The sequence below is a fragment of the Gorilla gorilla genome, chromosome 2, assembly GCF_029281585.2.
Source record: "Gorilla gorilla gorilla isolate KB3781 chromosome 2, NHGRI_mGorGor1-v2.1_pri, whole genome shotgun sequence".
Classification (NCBI taxonomy): Eukaryota; Metazoa; Chordata; class Mammalia; order Primates; family Hominidae; genus Gorilla; species Gorilla gorilla.
Window position 1 is genome coordinate 12,145,024 of NC_086017.1, and position 16,425 is coordinate 12,161,448.

General features: G+C 37.6%; 1 protein-coding gene and 1 pseudogene across 1 annotated transcript in view; both read left to right on the plus strand.

The window, feature by feature from the left end:
- CNTN4 (contactin 4) overlaps window positions 1-16,425 on the plus strand; it is a 960,931-nt gene that overhangs the window by 257,326 nt on the left and 687,180 nt on the right. The window lies entirely within an intron of this gene.
- On the plus strand, window positions 2,647-6,043 carry LOC129532750 (adenosine 5'-monophosphoramidase HINT2-like; annotated as a pseudogene).

Here is a 16,425-nt window from a genome sequence, read left to right on the forward strand (position 1 = left end):
GGTCAGGAGCAAAGGTTACCTTTCTGTATTTCTGGGACCTATTTCAGGGACCCTGTGGGCACTTAGCATTCTCTCTTCTTCCCCAACCCCCTCCTGCGCCCTCCTCCAACCCCTGAAGGTATTTTCTTTCATCTTTGCAGTTTCTTCTTTCTACCTTAGTATGTATTCATTCGATACTGAATCGTTGATTGATACTAAAATTTTGACAGCTGAGAGTATATTTTCAGCAACAAGATGAGTAACTTGGGCTTAAGGAGACTGATGAGAATAAAACTTAGATTTATTAAGGACCTTTCCAGTGAGCAGTCTGTGTCCTTTCTCAATGCAAAAATAAATAGTGTCCAATTCCAATTGTCCTGCAACACGTAATTTAGCTTTGATTAACTACTATAAATTGCTATCATCTTCTTAATCCTGTATGTATTTGGTATCAGGCTTTAATGCCTGTAAATTTAAATACTGGGGTACTCAATGAATTTCCAAAATAATACTCTACAGAATACATCATATTTCATTTAGAAGTTTTTAAAATAACTCCAGCTACTGTCTTTTATGTAATATATGAATTCTACACTTATCGTTTGGTTTTATAAATCGTATGCAGCATCATCAGTGGATTGGGAACATCTGTGTACCCCATGTGACATTTTACTTAGTGTGGATGAGGGGAAATCAACTGCAGCAAAATGATTTCTTTTGATTTCTAACAATTTCTTCTAGCCTTATCTGTAGGATACTTGACAAAAAAAGGATACAATATTTCTATCTATTTAAGATGTATATCACAGTCCACTTAACAGTTTGAGGAATGTTTTGGTAGTTTCTGTGACCTTGAGTAAGCTTTCCATTTCGAGCCTCAGTTTTTGCAACTACAACATGCAGACAGTAACACCTACCTCGCAGGATAATATGGATGAAATGACAGCATATTTAAAAGCACTTAACCAGTGCTTGGCACAGGAAGCACTCAGCAAATGTTCTTTTCTTATTTCCTGAAGCATTTAATATATTTAGGATTAAGCTATAGCAAAATGATAATTCTCTTTACTTACCTCTGGCATCTAGAATGCTCTTGGTGACTGGAATAAGTTTTAATTGTAATCAAAACTGAACAATTAATAGTGTAAACTTGCTGAGGGAAAAATAAGGAGGACATGCTTTCCAGAACCAATTAAAAATGATTTTAGATGATCTACTATTTCATATTCCCCACACCATTGCTTTTCCTATTAGCATGTATAAGTGAGAATTAATGGCAAATAATGGCAACACAAATCAGTACTAAAGTGCATAGTCATTTTTCATCATGCAGCTAAAACGGTATTATTAATGTCAATTTATTGGTTATATATAATGAACTACTATGCTGGAGTTTTGTAGAAATTATTTTGTATTCCAATATAGTTACTTGATCAAGGAGACTAAGTTCCTTTTATAAAATAGCAGAGGATGTCATGAATGAAGAAATATGGCTAGTCCGGTGCAGGGTGTGTATGCAGGAGCATGAGGTTTTCTCTCTCACAATTATGTGAGCCTCTGCAGAGTGTACTTTTTCCTGGCCTCCAGTTGTGGTTAGGTGCTACTGGTAGATTTATGAATTTGTCATAGTTATATCAAATATTTTAATCATTCTGAGCCTTTTCGCCTCATTCAAGTAAAACAGTTGTCTTCTCCAAATGAAGTATTGTAAATATTTATTTGCAGATTTTAATCAACCTATGACAGCCCTCTCATATGATAAAATGGTAACTTTGTAAGATTCGATGCCCCAGAGATACATCTGCACCATTTAATCAGCTGGCTGTGAGTCTACAGTAGAGTCAACTTAGTTTTTACAGATGGGCTTATTTTCTGATTGGAGAGAACCACGTACAGCTGTGTAATTATCACAACGTGTAATGCACAACATACATTATATATAGTGTATAATACTCCAGTGTTCATTTAGGAGTTCCTATCTGGAATTGGTCTTGTATCTGTTATAAACAATTGTAGTTTCTGATAGAAGTTATATAAACATGGAGGGATTTTTATTGGTATGATTTAAAACAAATCATTTTCTACCTTAAGACTGAGTCAAATCCAAACTAGCATGTGCTTCACTGAAATCGTGTATATATGATTTTGTTTTGTTTTGTTTTTAAGACAGAATCTCGCTCTGTCACCCATGCTGGAGTGCAGTGGCAGGATCTAGGCTCACTGCAAGCTCCGCCTTCCGAGTTCACGCCATTCTCCTGCCTCAGCCTCCCGAGTAGCTGGGACTACAGGCGCCCGCCACCACGCCCGGCTAATTTTTTGTATTTTTAGTAGAGACGGGGTTTCACCGTGTTAGCCAGAAAGGTCTCTATCTCCTGACCTCGTGATCCACCCGCCTCGGCCTCCCAAAGTGCTGGGATTAGGGTCGTGAGCCACCGCGCCTGGCCGTATATATGATTGTTTATTCACTAATTCCTTCACTTGCTGAACAGATATTTTGGAGTTTCTACCAAATTCTAAGTATTGTGCAGTATACTGTTAAGCACAACCTTGTTTCAAAGGAAGTAGTAGTCAAAGCAGAGTGAAAACCAGATGAACAGATTATTCATCTTAATCTACAGACTTAGAAGGAAAAAACTACCACGCATTATATGCCAGATCTTCTCATAAGCACTTTTACATATTTTATGTCATATGAACAGATTATGACTATTTATTGTGATTAGACCTGTGTTATTTGAAGCATGAAGTAAATGGAAAACGTCACAGGAGAGGTGACATTGGAACAGGATGGTAAAGAGTAGGAGATTGCAAGAGAAATCTATTCTGTTTGAGAACTTCTAAACAGAAGGTCAATTTGAGCATAAATTAATGATTAATTTTTATTCCCTTATTTTTAGCAGTAAAAAAAATATTTTACTATTCAGTTTAAAAATGTCTCTGGAATCCTTAGGGTTTTCCTCTTGCTCCCCCCACCCCTTAAACAATTCTATTTCATCTTTCAGTGAACTGGAAATACTGAAAAAATATAATTTTGTCCATATTTCAGTCTTCTATAATATGTTTGCCCAATGAAATATGAACACAATATTGCATAATACTGAAAACTGGCTGTATTAGTCCATTTTCATGCTGCTATAAAGAACTTCCCGAGACTGGGTAATTTATAAAGGAAAGAGGCTTAATTAACTCACAGTTCAGCATGGCTGGGGAGGCCTCAGGAAACTTGAAATCATGCACGTAGGCTAAGGGGAAGCAAGGAACCTTCTTCACAGGGAAGCAGGAAGGAGAATTCCCAAGCAAAGGGGGAAGAGCCCCTTATAAAACCATTAGATCTCGTGAGAACTCTCTCACTATCCGGAGAACAGCATGGGGAAAACCACCCCCATGATTCAGCTACCTTCACACGGTCTCTCCCTTGACACATGGGGATTATGGGGATTACAATTCAGGATGAGATTTAGGTGGGGACACAGATCCTTACCATATCACTGGGATTTAAAAAATTTGTAAATGCTCATCATTTACCTGTCTGAAAGAGTGGTGTGGGGTTCAGGATTTCCTCTAGTGTAATGAGTCAGAATACTGATTGTTATAAATGTTCACTGTGGCTCTTTTGTGGGTATTGCACAATGTATTGTTGCTTTTCTTAAGCAGTTCATAAAGTAAGTAAGGAAGTGACTTGAATCATGGTCATGATATAAATTGTATTAGACAATACATGATGAGATGCTAAATTCTTAAAGGAGGAGAGATTCTTCTTTAATCTTAATAGCATTTTCTCTGTATCTCCTTCCTAGAACATAACTCTATGTGTGTACCTGTATTAACCTCACCCACCTTGGTTTGCAACTCACTGAGCACAAGGAATTTGTATTAATACAGTTGTTCTAATTCAGTGCTTTTCAACCAGGGGCAATTTTGTCCCTCAGGAGATACTTGGTAGTGTCTGGAGACATTTTTAGTTGTCAACACTGGAGGATAGGTACTATTTTGTAACCAGTGGGTAGCTGCCAGGTATGCTGCTAAGCATCCCACAATGCAGAAGATGGCCTGTACAAGAATCATCTGGCCAAAGATGTCAAGTGTCAAGGTTGAGAAACCCTGCTCTGTACTATACCCTGGGGTCATTCTGTGACTTTGGCATTGTTAGCTGATACATTCAGCCCACACTAAAAAGGAGAAATTGATTACCTAATGTGTTTATCCAACTGTATTGGAATAAGAGCTGAGTGATTAGGCTGGAAATTACATGTTCTGCTGCTATAAAAAAATTTTACTTTTATAAAATAAAAATATTTTCTACCTAAAAAAGCTGAAGAAATAACTTCTCTTGTACTATTGTGTGGCCGTAGCATTAGTGACTTCATTCAGTGTGTAGACATTGAGCAGTGAGCTTATTGATAGGCCCTGCGAATCTGTGAGGGAGCAGGATAGACACATTGTTCTCATTAGCTCTGTAATTCCACAGGATCTTAGACAGATGTGAAACAAATAATTACTTAAATACATATTAAAATTTTAATATAGATACGTGATTTATGGTCAGCAGAAACACAGAAACTATAGAAAGACCTGAGTTGGAGGGATCTAGTAAAAGTTCCATTTAAGTAGAAAAAAGGAGGTATAAGAGTTGACCAGGTTGATTAAGCATTCCAGGGAGTGGGACCAGCATAGGCATGAACTTGGTGCATTCAAAAAACTGTAAGGAACCAAGTATGACTAAGTGCAGCAGTTAATGAGAGTGGCTTGAGAATGAGGCAGGGCCCAGATCTATCAGGGGTCCCTATATTCCATGTAAAGGATTTCCAACTTTATTCTAACAACAAAAGAAGGAGTTTTCCCAGCTCTGGCAAGATGGTGGTGGCCGTGGTGCTGGCAGCTGGGTTGTGCCCTCTGCAGAGCCATGGCGGCCCCAGGGCTGCGTGGCACACATCTGAGGAGCTGTGGGTGTGACTGGTGGGAATGAAATGACCAAGGCCCAGCGGGCAATTCCTGGGGGTGTAGCCCCAACCATCTCCTGTGGGATCCTGGACCATCGCCTCCCAGCCTGCATCCTATATGAGGACTAGCAGTGTCTTGTGTTCCCTGAGGTGGCTCCCTAGGCTCCTGTGCACTTTCCGGTCATTCCTAAGAAGCCCATTCCTCGGATTAACCAGGCTGAAGAAGAAGACAGCAGCTTCTTGGACACCTACTCCTTGTGTGTAAGAAGATAGCAAGGGCTGAGGGCCTAGGAGATGGATACCAACTTGAGATCAATGATGAGAAGCTGGGTGAACAATCCGTAAATTACCTGCACATTCACTTACTTGGGAGCTGACAGCTCCAGTGGCCTCCAGCTTTAACCTTTGAACTGACCGAGGACCCTAGACCTGGGTGCTTGGATGGGAAAGAGAAAAAGGGAAGCTATGATGTTAATAAAACTGCTCTCTCCCAAAAAACAATCAATCAGTCAATACACACATAAATAATAAAAATGGGAAGACTTTTAAGGAGAACAACTATTATAAGATTCTCACATAAAGCCTAAATAAAGCAATTGAAGAACATTACAGACTGTTTTTTTTCCTTTTTCTTTATATTTTCTTATTTTTCATGTATCTGCTGAGACAATGTTCCAGGTTTCTACAGGAGGATCTTATGATCCATTAATTGGATTGAATTATTGTAGGGATCTATATCTGAACCGGTCAAAGCCTGGCTGATTCTCTTATGTGGTAAAATGTCAAAGTATCTTCATACTGCACCTCTCCATTAGTAAGCCAAGTTTTTAGCACCTTGTGGTAAAATATTTTTCAGTGTTACTAAAGAAAATAAACTAGTATTTTTCGGAGGGAAGTAACATTCATTGGTTGTTTACCAAGTGCCAGGACTAGGCTATGCCTGTCACCTCTCTTCTTCCTCTAAAGCAGGTGTTTTGTTTTTCATAAAGATTAGAAAACCAGGTCTCAGAAATTCTAAAATGCCCTACTAGGTTAAGACTACAATTAGTAATTGGTAAACATGCTGTTAGAACTAATCTTTCTGACTCCCAAGACTGCAACTTTTCTCTCTGCAACATGGAGGAGCTAGGTCATTTATATGTCTCGTTTTTAAGCTATATAACAACCATGTGAGGTAGACATTATTATTCACATATTTTATATGTGTAGAATCTCTATCTAGGGTGTCTCAGTTAGTAATTCCTGGGAGCTGCAGTTTAGATCCAGATTTACCTGACTCTGGAAACTCTTTTCTTTTCACTGCACTCTGATACTGTCTACAAAAATTACCAAAGTCTAACATCTTTCCTCCTTTTATAGACTTTCATGAAGATAGAGAATAACTGGTCAGCATCCTCTTCAAAGTGGCTTTCTGTATAATTTAAAGTAATCTTCAAGGTGGTATTGATAGCAAGCTTCATAAAGCATGGACTGTAGTAATTCTGCCAAAGACTGAAACAATAAATAGTAAGGTAACATATAATCTATAGCCATAATGTAGGTGATTTCCTACAAATAGAAAATAAATAATGCCTATTGCATATTTCCAGTTATATGATCTCTTCTTAACAATCATTGAAGAATAGAATATTTATAACAGACTAGGCAACTTTATGTTTCAGCCATCTAAGAGCTAGAGCTTTGCCTGGATATAGTGCTATAATATTTCAATATGACTCCTTAACCTTGTCTAGTTGGAGGTTTGGTTTGGGGGTGGGCAACATGGTATATTTCAATTAAATTAACTTTGGAAATCATACAGTGCTAGATTTGAACTCTACTGCTGAAACCAGATGGCAGTACAACTTTAACCCTCTGATTCGCTGAGACATTTTTTATTAAATGGAAATAATATTTATCTCAGAGTTGTTGTCTGGACATTTATAAGGTGCCTAGCAGAGTATTAGATATAAATTCATTAAATTGGAAAGTTCCAACATAGTCATCATCATAGTTGCTGCACTTGCTGTTTTTATTCTATTTTGTTGTTAATCTTTCTATTTCCAAGGACCCCTAAGGGTTGGCACAGCAGGGAGAAAAGGGTCCTACTGGAATCTTTGGAAGTGTTGACAATAGAATTTCCTTTAACAAACCTCTCAAATGTTAGCTGAGGTTAGATCATTTCAAACGAACCTTCTGGCATTTGTTGACAATAGAGCCATTCTAGATCTCTTTTAATCTAGTTGAGTCCCCGGAGAACAGTTAAATAGTTATAGTGCAGGCCTTGCATATGAAGCAAATAAAGTCAATGGATACTTTATTGCACTGAATTGGGAAATTACAAGTAAAAGGAAAAAAATTATATCAAATGTGGCCCAATGAATCTAGTTTCCTGGTAATTGAAAGCACTTATTAGTGATTCCAACAAAGTTAAGGGAAAAAATTCTATTGTTAAAAAGAGACACCTCTCTATGGTGAATCTAGGCCATTGCCATGACAATATCAAGTCTTGTCATTTCTTTATTTTACTTTTTGTTCTCTCTGAAATATACTGTTTTCATAGTCCACAAGATAATATTAATAATAGTGCAATTTGGCTTTGTATTGGAGACATTTTTCAAAGCATTTATTTATCCGTTGGGGATAAGGAAGTTACAATACAATACTTTATATTTCGTGTGTATTTCACCTGGTAACTTAAGTACGTTTCTAAATTTTCAATTTTGGAAACTCCTATGGTTGTTCTTTGGTTTAATTTTTTTTTATGATGACAGAAAAGACTGTAATGTGATTTGAAGCCCTTGTAACGAGTACAGGTAATAATGTATCCAGGATCTCTTTTCTTCTCCTCAATGCCAAGTTACCTTACTTGGTTCAGCCTGACAGTTTCTTTCATCTGCACTCCCTGCGTAGTTCCTACGTTTAACCTGCCTGAAACACAGCTCCTCTCAGTCCCTCATGTGGGCAAAAGTCAGCCCCATTCTCTGGAGTAATGAGTTTGATCTTGACATTCAGCATGCTTCATGATTTGTCCTCAACTTGACTTTCTAATTTCTGAATGAACATGTTTCCCATTACTTTCCAGGCCCAGTCAAATTAATCTTAATGATTTTGAATTACATTGAACCCAAATTTATCTTTCCAAACTCTGTTCTACCCAGTTAATAATAAAGGAACAAGGAATTGGGGAAATGCAAAGAGAGAAAAAGTGGGAGAAAGAGACAATAGAATGTACATATATTTCTTTCTTACGTTCCGCTGGTGATGCTTCTTGCCAAAGTGAGGCTGAGATGAGATGTGAGATTCCCTTCTCCAAGTTCCCATATGCCTCTTTTGTGTGAATATCTTGCAAATCTCAGTGTGATTCTTGAGTTTAAATAAAAAAAAAAAATTATACCATGTTGTCCCTAAATACAAGTCAAAAGTCATCCACATATAGTGCTGAATTTAAAAACAGTGACCTATTTCAATGTTAGGAAAAAATAAAACAAAACATAAACACAAAACACAGAAATCTGTCTATGTTGGGCTTGATGAAAAGAGGGTAAAATGTTTTATTTTTGTTTTTGGTTCTGCCTCAAATACTGTTTTCCTAGTCTACAAAATTATATTAACAATGGAGCAATATAACTTTGCATTGTAGACATTTTTCAAAGCATTTATTTATCCTTTGGGGGTAAGGAAGTTACAATACAATATTTTATCCATACCCAACATGGCAACTGCGTAATGAATTTGGGTAATTTTGATTACATGATATTTTCAGCTTGTTCTTTGAACCTTAGCTCTCAATTATACTGCTTTCTCTACTGGCAGCCTGTCAATGTTTGGAAAGCCTCTTCATTTCTTGGTTATTTCAATTTCCAAAAAGTGAATTTATACAGGTAGAAAAAAGTACATTTTCACGTTTTAATTAACTGAGAATCCAGGAAACTAAATTCATCAAATAATGTTGTCAGTTTCATATAAGTAAAGTCTTTTTATAAGTCATCCACAAAATTTTAAACATCAGGACCTAAATTCTGGGATTCTGATTTAAAACTTATGCCCATTTCATTCATGATAATACTTTTCTAATTACAATTTTCCTCTTTGTTAAAAAATAAGGCTGGACGCAGTGGCTCACACCTGTAATCCCAGCACTTTGGGAGGCCGAGGCGGGCGGATCATGAGGTCAGGAGATCGAGACCATCCTGGCTAACATGGTGAAACCCCGTCTCCACTAAAAATACAAAAAATTAGCCAGGCATGGTGGCGGGTGCCTGTAGTCCCAGCTACTCGGGAAACTGAGGCAGGAGAATCACTTGAACCCGGGAGGCGGAGCTTGCAGTGAGCCGAGGTTGCGCCACTGCGCTCCAGCCTGGGTGACAAAGTGAGACTGTCTCAAAAAAAAAAAAATAATAATAATAATAAATAAATAAATAAATAAAGGAAGTGGAAAAAAATCTACCAAACCTTGGATTCAAAGTCCATTTCTTTCAGAGATTTTATTGTAAGCATTATCTTATTGACTATGTTCACATAACTTTAAGAGCTAAAAGAATACCATGTTTAATATGTTGCACTCAAACAATTTTAACTAAAAATATTCATGCTTAGTTACAGTGTGTAGAAACCCAAAATATTAAGGATATATGTACTTTGTGGGATGATCCTCTGATTTAATATATGTGGTCTCTTCAATCTCCCTATATTGAACCTTCATTTTCTAATATTTATTGTGCAGTTCTCTCTCTGTGGTGTGTGTATGTGTGTGTGTGTATGAGTACAGAAATGGTATATAATAAAAAGCAGTTTCTAGCATAAACAACAAAATGAAAAAACCACACAAAATTGCAGAAAAAACACTAATCTACAGAAGAAAAAAATGCTGGACCTCTAAAAGTGAACTATTTATTACTCTTGAGAAAAGCTTATCAAATGAGACTTGCAATATATATAAGTTGCTTTTCCAGATTTTATTTTAAAAATACAAAGGCAAATTACTAGTGCTGTATTTGTAAGATTAAACTGCCCACTCCCCGATCAGATTTTTGGATTATTTACATGAAACGAAAAACACAAACCACCCTTGAAAATACGAAAATCTTAATTATAGTTACGGTGTACAGTGGATAAGTGAAGTTAGAATATTTTTCTACTGATGGAAAAATGTCACTTGGCTTTGAGATGAGTCTTTTTTTTATTTTTATTTTTTGAGACAGAGTTTTGCTCTTGTTGCCCAGGCTAGAGTACAATGGCACAATCTCGGCTCACTGCAACCTCCTCCTCCTGGATTCAAGTGATTCTCCTGCCTCAGCCTCCCGAGTAGCTGGGATTGCAGACACATACCACCACACCCAGCTAATTTTTGTAATTTTAGTAGAGACAGGGGTTTCACCATGTTTACCAGGCTGTTCTCGAACTCCTGACCTCAGGCAATCCACCTGCCTGGGCCTCCCAAAGTGCTGGGATTACAGGCGTGAGCCATTGCACCTGGCATCTTTTTAACACAGGGAGAGAATCCATTGAAACTTTTTTTTCTCTGTAACTCCTAACAACGTTCCGACTATTTCAGCCTTTAACCATTTGGCCCTACTGAGTGTCATTAGATTGGCCTCAGGATCCGTAAGTACTATTATTTTTCTATTGAGCTTACCTCTACATTTATTTAAGCATGAACCTTCTCAGTGGTTCACTATAGCTTTACAATTCAGCACTTTATCCAAATACAGCTAGAAAACTTCTTTTTTTTTTTTTTTTTTTGAGATGGAGTCTCGCCCTGTCGCCCAGGCTGGAGTGCAGTGGTGCAATCTCCGCTCACTGCAAGCTCCGCCTCCCGGGTTCATGCCATTCTCCTGCCTCAGCCTCCCGAGTAGCTGGGACTACAGGCGCCCGCCACCATGCCCGGCTAATTTTTTGTATTTTTAGTAGAGACGGGGTTTCATCGTGTTAGCCAGGATGGTCTCGATCTCCCGACCTCGTGATCCGCCCACCTCGGCCTCCCAAAGTGCTGGGATTACAGGCGTGAGCCACAGAGCCCGGCCTCTTTTTTTTGTTTTAACCTCTCATTTCAAGGCTTCTCTTTCATCTGTGTTTTAGTTAGTCTGAGTTTATATGTGGCTGTGTCTAGCCATTTACGTAGGTCAATTGGACTCAAACCCATCTTTCACTTGAACCTGCCTTTCTTTACCTATCCTATGTGCAAGTTCTCTTGCTATTTATTTTGACACCCCACAAATTTATCGAGGTTAATAGACTACTAATTCCAAAGCATTTCTAAATCAGATTGAGTCTGTTCTCTCAGATCTGTGAATACCTATTAGGGATGGTATTTGAGATAAAAATATGAATAAACCAGACCCTTCACATTTTCTTAAATAATAAAAAAAAACTGAGCAGAAGTGCAAGACTATAAAATCTCTGACTGCATTAGGAGATCACTATTGCAGTGTTCAAGTGTATGGTTGTGACTACAAAGCAAGAAAATAAGTTTTCTTCTCTGGTAACTTACAGCCACATCTCAAGCATTGTAAAGAAGTGAAGAGACAGCCACATCTCAAGCATTGTAAAGAAGTGAAGAGGGAAATGATAACGTAAAATTGGATGGTGAATTAAACTTTCATTGTGTGTTGAGCTAATCCTAAGGCTAAAGCACAGAAACATGTCCATAAAAATTGTGATTTTTTTTTTTGAGATGGAGTCTCACTCTGTTGCCCAGGTTGGAGTGCAGTGGCAAGATCTCGGCTCACTGCAACCTCCGCCTCCCAAGTTCAAGTGATTCTCCTGCCTCAGCTCCAGAGTAGCTGGGATTACAGGCACCTGCCACCATGCCTGGCTATTTTTTTCTATTTTTAGTAGAGACACAGTTTAACCATGTTGGCCAGGCTGGTCTCGAACTCCTGACCTCGTGATCTGCTCACCTCAGCCTCCCAAAGTGCTGGGATTACAGGCGTGAGCCACCACACCCAGCCCCAAAATTGTGATTTTTATTGGTTATAAGACCTAGGCATTGTCCCTGTTTTTGAGTTTTGGAAAGCTAACATTTTAAACTCCTGTTCACAAAGCAGGTGAGAATAGGACTTTCCCCTCTCACTGTGCTAATCATATTACTATCGTTGGTCTTGTATCCATTTTTAAAACATCATAGCCATTATTATTTTGCAGCCTGTATTATTTATTCTAAGTATTAAGTGACAGATATCGATATGAAGAGCAAGAGGCTCTCCAAGGAAGCCTCATTTGTACAAAGATTAGCAAGAGGTTGCAGCAATTATGAAAGTTGCCAGAAATCACAAATGTTCCTAATTTTAGGGAGAACAGGATGCCCCCCATCACACATAATGGCTTTATCATCAGGATTTGAGCCCATGCAGCAGAATATCCAGGTTCTCTTAGAAACCAGATGCTTCCTTCCTCCTGCTTGGAAATTAGAAATATATTTACATCTTCAAGAATGCGCGAGGTTCTTCTCTGAAGCAGAGGCCTGCATTGCATCTAATTGTAGAAATTACAAAACTTGTCAGAAAGTTAAAAAAATAAAAGAAATACTAACAGTTGCATTGATTTAGAACCAGCTTCCTTTCTTTTATCCACCCTGATAGAGTAGTGCTTTAATTATTTCTCTTAACTAAAATGATACTTCCCTCTTGAGAATGTCTGGGCCTGTTTATACTGTCACCATCCTTTTGATACACAATTGTCCATATTGATACTCTGTTTTTACCATTAATTTTCCAAAGAGCCTCTGAATTCATTGATAGTGCAGGAAACACAGCCTTGCCAACGAAGTACCCAGCCCTGGTAAACTGAGTCCCGACACCACTTTTAGTTCCAAAATTTGGGGAAAAAATATTATTTTGCTTTCACATTCTCTCTGCTCTCTTTAATACACACAACTGAATTCACAGCCTGAGGCCAGCAGAGAGCTTAGTTATCCACATCTAAAGGCCCCGTGTCACAAAATTTATCTCTGATATTTAATATCTTTAAAAGCACTTAATACAAGCCCAGTGTTAGCTATTCTGTAGTATGCCTGAATCCATTAAAATGAAAAAAGCTCAGTAATGATATTATGTTGAAGAGAAATGTTTTATAACTGTCATACTTTGGTTTTCCTGAAATCATAAAATGGTCATGAAAATGACTAACAAAAAAACTGGGTTAGAGTGTACCAGAGTACCATAGTCAAGTATAATGACATCCGAAAGAATGAAATGAGCATGGATAGAGGAGGGAGAGGTGACAGAGTAATGAATTGCCCCCTACTGATTTTGTTCCTGTTTGATCTGACAACATTGGAATGACGGCTGCTTAATGAGACAGTTTGATTCAAATGATTTGCATATTTTTCACCAGAAAAAGTGGTTTGTAGTTTATGGAATGAGTCTCTTATTCTAAATATGGTGCTAATTTCAAGTACAGGTATCCTCTGATATTTTGTGTAAGTGAATGTGTTACTTATTGTTAAGCAGTATTGATGAATTTTTATTATAGATCCAAAAAATGATATAATTTTAGAGATTTATCCCAATTTCTATCAACAAGGAGGTGAATATATACCAGTTTTTCAAATTACATGGTGCATCCCCCCACCTCGCTCTTCTGGTGGAAGATTAGGCATGCAGTTTTGAAGACCCAATCAATCTGTTTATAGTGTTAAGTTTCACTATCCTCCACCTGAAAAGCGTGATTTAAAAGCACCAAACTAAGTATAGCAAAGTTGTTGCATTGCTTGGCAATTTCATAATTTCAGGTTTATATCGAGTGAGAATTACAATGTAAAGGTCTTTACTTGTTTTGGGCTATAATTTGAGATGGAAGTGGGAGAATGTGTAGAATGGTTGTTGATCATATATCCCAGATGCTGCATTTGTGGGAGAATGGATTGATACCCAGAGGTTCCTTCTAACATAGTTCATCAAGCCAGCCAGAAATTTAAGTTAACCTTGATATCCCCTGAGGTTAGGTTCCCACTGCACTTGGAGTAAAGACTAGCATTCTTTTTGTGGCTCATACATGCCACTGTGCCATTCACCTCTTTCTTTTGTAGCACTTATTCAAGGTACTTACTGCCTTTTTAAAGTTTGCTCATCTGTCACCTTTCAATACAATTTACCTTTAACACCCTGTTTAAAATTACAAACCCCAACCCCAGTGCTCTGGCTCACATTTGCCCTTCACTTTTTCCTTTTTTCCTCTAGCATTTATCTTTGCATCTGTCTCAGCATCTTGGAATATGATCTCAAAGAGCACCCGATTTTGTCCATATCGTACAAAGATGTAACTCAAATGTTTATAATAGTGCTTTGTACATAGTAGGTTCTCAGAATAACATTTGTTGAATGAGTGGTTGTTTTTGTATTTCTTTTGTTATTTAATTTTTGTTCCTCCGCTAGATTCGTGTTCAGGATTATATCCCCAGTGCCTTTCACTTATTTTTCATGTAACATATATTTTTGAATGAATGAATCAATCAAGAAAAAGGTTCTGGAATAATTTTAATATTTACCTGTCTGTTAAAATATTCTCACTAGACCTGTTAGAAACTCAAAGCTAAGTTGATGCTGATGTGATTTCTATTCAATAATTTCCTCTGGCAGGCAATGATTGGGAAACATGCTAAATAATCAGCGCATGTAGTTGTGCTGTTTAAAATACAGCAGTTGGCCAAGTTCTGTAAGTATACAAATATATTTTCAGTAGATGAGTTAAAACCAGCATCTGATTACTTTGTGCTGTTTGGCTTAGATAGAAACAATTTCATCTCATTTAAATAAACAGTCATCATATTTTTCATATAAATGATGATATAAGCTCTGGTAATAAGGGCTTATGTTATTGCTTAGAATAGGAAAGTTGCATAAATGTGATCACTCTCACAATAATCTTTTGTTACATCCTGGGGAGGGGGTAATGACAAGCACTTGCAGTGGCTCTATTTATTTATTTATTCATTTTTATTGAGGGCATATGCTTCAGAGGCTTAAAACTTAAAAGATTGAAGCAGTATTATAAAGGAGACATAAATGGCTTTTAATGCTTGCTGAAAGCAGATAAACTTAAAGACTTATTAACATTGTGGCTAGGAATATGTGATAGAATGTAGCATCCAAAGGGCAATAAAATATAAATATACTTCTAATTTGTATATTCTTCCTTGTTTAACATAGGATGTGACACATTCAGTGCTACAAGCTGATTGTCTGTGTCCATATAGGAAGTATACACATTGTTCTAAAACTATAAATCAGGGACATAGATGAAATTTGACACCAGGTTCCAATCCCTAATGTCCTCTGAAAAATGTGAATTTATAAAGGAAAGCAATGTTTCCAAGTAAATTCATTGTCTTTTGGGGCTGGCTAGCTGGATTTTAGAGCCTGACAGGAATGTTTTTATTTCTTCAGCTCTAGAAAAGGAAAAGAGGAAGGAGGCAGTAGAAAAACCAATTGAGTGAGAGTCAGAAGATGTGGGATCTAGTGGTAGGTGGGCTGTAATAAATTGTTTGACTTAGGCCAGGTGTGGTGGCTCACACCTATAATTTCAGCACTTTGGGAGGCTGAGGTGGGCGGATCACTGGAGGCCAGTTTGAGACCAGCCTGGCCAACATGGTGAAATCCCATCTCTACTAAAAATACAAAAATTAGCCAGGCATGGTGGCGTGCACCTGTAGTCCCAGTTACTTGGGAGGCTGAGGCACAAGAATCACTTGAATCTGGGAGGCTGAGGTTGCAATGAGCCAAGATCTCACCACTGCACCCCATCCTGGGCAACACAGTAAGACTCTGTCTCAAAAATCATAATAAAATAAAATAAATAGATTGACCTGAAAAGGGCTTTGTTTCTAATCCCCCTGGGGTTCCCAAAACTTTTTAAGGTAGGGAAGAAAACTGGGGTTAGACCAATTAATCTCAAAGTTTCATCCAGCAATTACAGATTCAGTGATGACTGTTGTTCTTTAGTTAACCTCAGAAAATCTGTGAGGTAGGCCCCACATGGGTTAAGCACAGTTGCACTCCTTGGGCAGGAGGAGGTAATGGCTGTTTAAAGACCTAGAGATTAATGAAATAATTACTCTGCCTGCACCTCTTTTCTCATCCCTAAAAGGGAGGACTGCTTTTCTATACTTCCCAGGAATGCAGTGAATCAAGTACGTACAAATGTGTTGTTGTTGAACGCTGAAAGCCAAGGTAATAATTAGAAAGTATGGATGTCACAATTATTTTATAAACACTCTTTAAATGGATACATGAGTTAGTGTTTGCTTGATGTTGTGAAGCAAGCTGTAGTTTTTGTCTACTCTTCACCCCACCTAAGAATCTAGTTTTCAGCATTAGGCAAATGCTTCTGGTACAAGCATGTATTAAAATTTAAAATCTGTTAATGGGTTTTAAGTAGGATCTTGATGTTTGGCGGAAGTATCAATAATATTGGCGCCTAAAATAAATATTAAGTTGTAATTTTAAAGCTTTTATTGTCATATTTGGACAGATAGATTCTGTGCAGATACAGTATGTGGAAGCATTTTAAGGAATTTCAGTTCTAG